The sequence below is a fragment of the Heterocephalus glaber genome, unplaced genomic scaffold (assembly GCF_053883595.1).
Source record: "Heterocephalus glaber isolate CG9 unplaced genomic scaffold, H.glaber_assembly_v1.0 deba00001497, whole genome shotgun sequence".
NCBI classification, from domain to species: Eukaryota; Metazoa; Chordata; class Mammalia; order Rodentia; family Bathyergidae; genus Heterocephalus; species Heterocephalus glaber.
Window position 1 is genome coordinate 42,805,273 of NW_028258320.1, and position 5,887 is coordinate 42,811,159.

Sequence of the window (5,887 nt, forward strand, 5' to 3'; positions counted from 1 at the left end):
CCTGGTGCTCAGTGGTACTGATGAACTGAATGAATTAATGGGCATAGATTGGTCTACTCAAGGACAGACAGAAACTATGTGGGGGACAGTATCTTAAAAGTTAATGAGTGTGGGATCATCCTTGCTCTCTCATCTTTGCCTCTTTCCCCCTTTATTTCTCCTCCTTTCTTCTCTCTCTCTTATGCACTACCTTTTCTTCCTCACCTCTACTCTCATGGAATTACTGAGCTCTGGGTGCTCACTGACCAGCACCGGCACCCTGGAAAGCCCAAGTCTTGGAGGCGAGGCAAGCAGAGCTGGTGGCGCCAGTGCTAGGGCACTGTGAGTCCCTGGCTGGGCTTGCAATGCAGGTGGTGGACCGGAAGTGGAAGCGTAGGCAGGTGCACTGCCAAGGGACATTTCAGAGCTTGGCCCTAAAGTTTAGTATTCCGGGAAGGAAATCTCCTCTTCAAAATGCTCCTAATTCCTCTCCGGCAAAAGACAGAAATTCTGCCGGAGACCTTGAAGCATTCCCTCCTCGCATAGCCTACATTCCTCTTCCTCTGGTTCATACCAGGTGTGCTGAGTGGCCCTGCTGCAGTATCAGGAGTCTTCGAAGTCTATTTCAGCTTTCAAACCAGTGCCCTCTTCTCCCAGAGGACAGATCACCACAATCCCAGGGCACTCTATGTCCTGCATGAGGGCACTCGCCTTCTAGGAGCTAGGGCCCAAATTCAGACCATCCTCACCAACAAAACCGTGGGCTCTGGTATTATTGGGTAGCTCCTTTTAGAAATAGCTTGTCAATTAAATATTACCAGGTTTTGGGGGTGCTCGATTCTTCGTTCCAGGTCCTTCTTGTCTCACACAAAGAACTGAACCAAACAAGCAAAAAATGGTAACAAAGTTTATTTGAAAAGTGAATGGTGAGGGAGAAACTGTCTCTGCAGAGCAAACTTGGCCCAAACCAAAGAAAGGAAAAATTAAAAACAAAAATAGAAGTACATCTTGGGTCTGGGCACCCAGGGCTGGCTATTGTGAAGAGGTATGTGAGCGGGCTCTTCATGGTATCTGTGTCCTTTTATTCCATTTACACCTCGCAGGAACCTGTGAGAACTTTATATAGGGGATCCTGAGAAGGCGGTGCTGTGTAGATTTTGGTATCTCACTGTGCCTCACTTTCCAGCCAGTCTAACCCATGCCCTATCTCCTATTTTAGATCTGCATTTGTCTTGGGAAAAGGATACTTTTAAAAAGCCCACAAAGGGTCTTTCAATGGGCTGTTTCCTTAGGAGATACCCTTAAATCACTGCTTATGGCTTGATGGCCCTAGTTCTTCCCAGGCAAGAAAACCACACTCGTCTTGAGGCTGACTGAAAGTGGTCATAGAATCACCTCAGCAGGAAGGAACCAAAGAAGAACTCTAGGACTTCTGATTACATCTTCCTTAGCTGCCTTCCTACTTGCTGGGAAGTGTAGCAGCAGCAGCAGCCTCTTTAGAGTCTCTCCATTTCACCTCTCTTCACCTCCCACAAGAGCAAGGGTTTGTTTTTAAACACACAAGTCAGCCCATATCACATGCTTTGGCTTAAAACTTTTCTATGCTCCTCTGAAACCCTTTCCTCCTGTGGCATTTTGGATAAATTCCAAACAGCATTTTCTCATTACTCAAACCTCAGCTCAAAAAGTTATCTTCTCAGAGAGGCCTTCCCTGACCGCTTTATCTAGTAAGCACCCTGTGCCTTGTCCATCATTATTTTTTATCTAACAATTTGTAATTATTTGTTTACCTGCTCCCTGGTTTCTTGTTAGTCTCCCCCCACTAAACAATAAGCCACATGAAGGCAGAGCCTTTTTGGTTTGTGACTTAATTCCTGTGACAGGGGTAAGCAGGGTATGGGAGGTGCTAGAGAAACTGTCCTTATTGAATGAAACAATATATAGATAATTTGAAGGAATCTGACCACCACCATTCTGAGCTGAACAGAGATCACATTAAGCCTCTTTCCCCAACCACTGAGTTTGTTTACTTGCTAGAAGTGTATAATCATGGGTTGATAAGTCCCAGCAACCATAGTACAGTCCTTAACGCCCATCATTATTCAGCCCTGCCTGACAAGAAACGAAGGCCCAGTGACCATAGCTAAAATCTATAATTCCAGTCATTGTTCAGCCCTGTTCTTGACAAACTGCAACTCCCTGTCTGTTCTCTAGTCCTGTCCTTGGCAGATAGCCACAATTCCTTTGTACTGAACTCTCTCCCCTCAAAAGTCCCATTGTGACTTTTTCCTTTCCCAGCCCCCCACCTTATGCCTAAGACACTATAGCCTGTACGATCAGTAACTGGTCTGATCTCCAGTGCCAGAGCAGTATCTCTCGGGTATGTTCTGAAATAAAATTGTCCTGTTGAGCTCGTACCTCTGGTTCTTTTCCTTCTTTCCTAACATCATTGTTTTGTGCCCTTTTCTTGTCTAGTCAGTTTTAGAGCTGAGCAAATGGAAGCCCAAGGTGAGGGGGCAGAGCACATAGAATGAACCATTTGACTTCATCCCATTCTCGGTCAATCTGTTGGTGGCAGAGCTAGGACGAGGGTCCTGTCTGCTGACTCAGCCCCAGCCTGTCCTGCCAGTAAAATTTAGGGTCACAAGGATGCCTGATGTTCTCAAGGTGCCCTGAGGTGCAGGTGACTTTTGGATGTTTCCACTGCCCCAGGGGGATGTGATCTGATGCCACATGTGGAGTCCCTGACTTCTCTCTGAACTTGAAGTTTTTGGAGAAAAGGGCTATAAGACCAAAACCACTGGACATCAACATATAATTTTTTGCCAAATGCCACAATGAATTCAGGCCCCGTTACTTACTTTTACAGATTTGAGAAGATCCTGAAGTCACTAAAATCTTTTCAAAATAACTTTTTTATCAAAAAAATAATTGAACACAGGTTAAGTCAAATAATACTAATAAGATTATAATTTTTAAATAAAAACACACAGTTAATTTTGTTTAATGCTAAGCCAAGGGGTGTACTATTGTGACATTTATTTTCTTGTATAACATTTTTAGTTTCCTGGGGCTAATTACAACTTTATTTTCTTTCTTTTGCTTAGATTTCTTTGAACCTTTGGGTAAATCTTGCCATATCCTCTAATATACATCAAAAGTGTTTCTCAATACATTTCAATATATTTTTTTCCCATTGGTAAATCTGTCTGCTAGTTTCTGTGTTTGATATTTTTTCAAAGATGGTGCTTCTAGAGACTTCCTTCCCTTCCTCTCACCCTTTCCTAGGACTGTGGCTCCCTAGGGCTCCTGGCCATAGTTAATAAAACTAGGAAAAGCTCAGAAGCTAGTGACAGCCACATCTCTACTTCATTTTGAGTTTTTGACTCCACACCTGTGTTCAGCCACTTCCCTCACAGGTTTCCTTAAAAGGACTTAGCCAAGCCAGGTGTGGTGGTACACACCTGAAATTTCAGCTACTCAGGAGGCTGAGATAGAAGGATTGTAAGTTCAAGGCTAGTCTGGGCAATTTAGAGAGACCTTCTCTCATAATAAAAAAATTTAAAAGGCTGGAGCTATAGCTAGTGGTAGAGCACCCCTGGGTTGAATCTCAAATCTTGAAAAAAATAATAATTTTGTCAATATTTGGCTGTGGAACAAAAGAAGGTAAAAGGTAGAGAAAGTGGGTATGATATTATTAGACTGCCTCTACCCTACCTCTGCTGCAATTTGCCAGCGTCATTGCATGGAATAGTTTAGGCAGGATTTTGTGAGATGTTTGTCAGGTTGTTGCTAAAATAAATTTTATAGTGGCCCTAAATTTACTATGGCCCACAAGTTTTATGGTGACTAGAAAGAAAGGTGACCTAATTAGAAGGAAACAAAGTCTTCCAAGCATCTCTCAAATCTTGTTAATCTGTTCTGAGCCAGCCTTATAAGTCAGTGTCATGATTTGAAGGGAGTTCTGAAAAGCCCCTGGCCCTGAACATCAACTTTGTTGGGAAGGAGTTGCCTGAATTACCACCATGATTATTCTGAACTCTGTGCCGAGGGATTTGTGGTTGAAACTCACACTTATCTTGGAGGGATCATACTCTAAACTACATCTGGGTTTTTGCTTTAGGGCAAATATGTATTGACTGCTTTCTAGAGAGCAGGTGGGGTACAGTGGAAAGAGCTCTTCCAGGGGACTACAGCCCACCTCCTCAGGCAGAGGGGATGATGGGGCCTCCATTAGGGCAGTACCAATGGTGGGAGGGAGAGTAGCACATCTGTATCAACAGCAGGCCCTCTGCTCCTTTTTTTCCCCATCCATCACCCAGATTTGTCCAGATGTGGAATTATTATCTGTCTTATTTTTGTGCCATGACAGCAAAAAGCAGATCCCAGAAAGAATAGACTCAGCTCTTCTTTGCCCATGACTTGAGCCATGAAGTGATGATCCTTAGTTGGATTCAATTCACACCTAGAAGAATCAGGTCTTATCTTGTTGACACAAGGGCACCAGCACCACCCTGTGGCACAACATGACTGAGAATTTGCCCACATATCCGCAGGGGCTGCTAAAGTCTCTCTGCCTCTGGTTGGACCAAAGGCTTGGCCACTATTCAGAAGGGTAGAGCTCTTGAGCTTGCTGGGGGCTCCCAACTGTCTAGTCTAGATGGGAGGGCCCAATCCTCTCCTTTGAACTCATCTGCCCTGTGAAAAGAATTTACAGGATTAACAAGGCTGAGGCAATTTGGGCATTGCAGGACACCATATAGTCCTTGTTCTAGGTCGATGTCATTCTCTCCATCTGTTTATCTCTTTGGCTTTCTCTCTTTTCCTTTTTTTCAATACCTTCCTTATCTCCCTTTGTTGGCTCCCTTGAATCTTTTTGTTTGGCTGTCCTTTCATAGACCAAGAAAGCCCTGAAACAGTAACATGGACCTGGATCCTCAGAGGTCTGAGCTGGGAACTTTATTAACTCTGCACATGTGCATGTGTTCATTTTGTAATAGTTTTATAAAATTTCATCTTAGAGGGGTCCATTTGCCCAGAGGATATGGGCCCTACAGCCTTATCAGTGACTGAAAGCAAGAATTTGCCCTGAGTTAGCAATATGCATCTTTACCCTCCAGGTTCTGTCGGTGACTATGACCTTGAGTTTGTTCTCAATATTTTTTGAAAGTAGTTTAAACTAACTGTAGCTTAAATTGATATTATAACCATGCAGAGAAAATCAAAGAACTAATCCAAGAAACGTCAACACAGTATACTAACTGCACACTCTTGGTGGGATAGAGTCCAAAGATTGCAAAAGCTTCTTCACCTTTACTTAGGCAATTTGTGGTTAATGATGATTGTGGTGGAGTAATTCCCCAACTATTTTGCGTATATTATAGCAAATGAGTAAATAGATTGGTGTCATGGGGAACTAAGGTTTAACTGTGGGAGATGTGAATATGGAATGTGGGAAGGAGGAAATAACTTGTGGTATTGGATTAGAATGGGAAGTATTTTTACAAATGCATGCTTTAAAAATAAACACAGATTTCCTAGTTCATTCACTCAAAGGCCTAGAAGCAATGGGAGTCCAGTGGTAATGAGCTCTAAATAGAACCAAAGGTCCTTGGAGAAATGATTTCTCCCCAGGAGAGGGAAGAGAAAATACAAAGTGAGTCTGGAATGTCTTGGTATGCCAGAAAGCACTCAAAGTGAAGAAAGTGTTCACAAACTGATGGGATGCCCAAAAGACAGGGGAGCCTCCTGAAAGGAGTTCACGTGGGTTAGTTTGGGTTGAATGGAGTATCAAAAACAATAATGAAGGAAATAAATAATATCATATTAATTTTAAAAATCTATGAGTCCATTGGAATACTAAAAACAGCAATAATCAAGTATGATATGAGAAAGGAAATCTCTGCTT